Here is a 1,931-nt window from a genome sequence, read left to right on the forward strand (position 1 = left end):
TCTTTGATTTGGAGTATATGGCCTCTAGAAGGGTTAGCATATAGGGTGGCGAGGGTGTGCCAAGCATCATAGGATGTCTTGGCATCTAGGATGAGGGGTGCGACAGTTTCGTCGAGGGTGGCAGCTAGAGCACCGAGGATCAATTTGTCTTGACGATACCAAGTGCTAAAGGCCGGATTTGGGACGGGATCGGGTTTGGGTTTGGCGTCAGTTGCAGGTGGGGTGACAGTTTCAGGTGGGGAGGGGTTGGTGCCATCGAGAAAACTAAACAGGCCGTAGCCTTCTAGGAGGCGGGTTAACTGAAAACGCCAAGTGCGGTAGGTGGTGGCGGTCAGTTTGGTGCAAGAGGGAAAGTGTAGGGAGATGAGTGGTTTGGAGGGTTCATCATTGTTGGGAATGAGGTTGTTGTTGGTTGCCATAGGTGTTTCGGTGGTAGCGGAAGCGGAGAGGTAGTATTAGGAACGATGTGAACCTGATACCATATAAGAGTTATAAGAAAATATGAATTGTATTGCAATTAACAGTGAATGAATTACATCCTATATATACTAGAATACATGAGTAAATAAGTTAATAAAAGATAATAGCAATCCCACTGAAGGAGGAGTATATACGTATGATTGATATACATAGAAGATTTGATTAGTTGGTTTCCTAAGTTAGAGGAGATCAATTAGGAGGAATATCTTCAATTAGCATCTTTGACTTTTGGTGATTGATTATCTTTGACACTAAGGAGCCGAGCCGAGCCGAGCCGAGTCCGAGCTTTGCCTTGCTCGACTTGTGGTTAAGAACTAAAACTCGAGTTTGAAAAAAATGTGCTCGTTATAAAGCTTGAGCGCTTTAACGCGAGTTCGAGTCCAAATCGTGCCTATATAAAATTGTTTATTTTTTTTATCTTTTTCTTTCGATACTTTAGGTTATATGTAAAAATATTTGGCGCCGAATTTGAGTATCACTCGGTGACGCCATCTCTTTTTCCTAATTTTAATGAGTTAAGCCGTTAAGGACAAGAAAAGGATTTAAACTGTTCATTTTTGGATTTTCTTCATTTTTAATGACTTGCCATATACTCCCTCATATTCACTATTTTCTTCCCTATTTCCTTAAATGGATTATTCAGGTTTTCTTCCCCTTTCTTATTTTGGAAACTTTTACTCTTATTTTATTCATTCCTCTCTCCTATTACCAAATCTCACCCAACTTTTACTCTTATTTTATTCATCTCTCTCTCCTATCACCAAACCCCACCTAACTCACAATTCCTTATTTAATTCCTAATTATTCATTCCTCTCTCCAATTCACAAACCCCACCATCTTCCTTTATTCATTCTTTAATCATCTCCTAAAATATTGTGCCCACATCAAAGGGGAAGAAAACCCCGAATAGGAGGGAGTATGCATCACGCAAAATCTGGAATAGTTTATAGACCAATTGTCGCAAAGATACGGCATTCTCAATCAAGGCAACCTCAAAAATTGATTTACATAGAGAACAATTATGATTCGCAGTAATTTGAGGACACCTCACACCACTGATATCAAAGTTATCAAAAGATAAGTACTCAAAATTAATATAATAAATTAAAATTATCAAAGTTACTCACCTTTTTGTAAGTGGATAGTACTCGTATTTGGCCTCGTGGCGCTCAGTATGATTGTAGCAACCAAATTCTCATTGGAGGACGGATATATTCGCCTTTATCGTGGCCCTCAGTATGACTTTAGCAACCAAATTGTCTTATCTAGCCTTGTGAGATAGAATTTGACCCGTATTTCGCATGTTGTATTAAATTGCCTTCGTATTCTCCTTCCCACGATCATGACATTGACATGCATGCTCCCTATAAATAACGTACAACTTTGATTCAACTCATCACCAATTTCAAAATTCTTAATTTCTTATTGACAACAAATTTAAAAAAAAAAA

Source organism: Silene latifolia, chromosome X (genome assembly GCF_048544455.1).
Source record: "Silene latifolia isolate original U9 population chromosome X, ASM4854445v1, whole genome shotgun sequence".
Lineage (NCBI taxonomy): Eukaryota > Viridiplantae > Streptophyta > Magnoliopsida > Caryophyllales > Caryophyllaceae > Silene > Silene latifolia.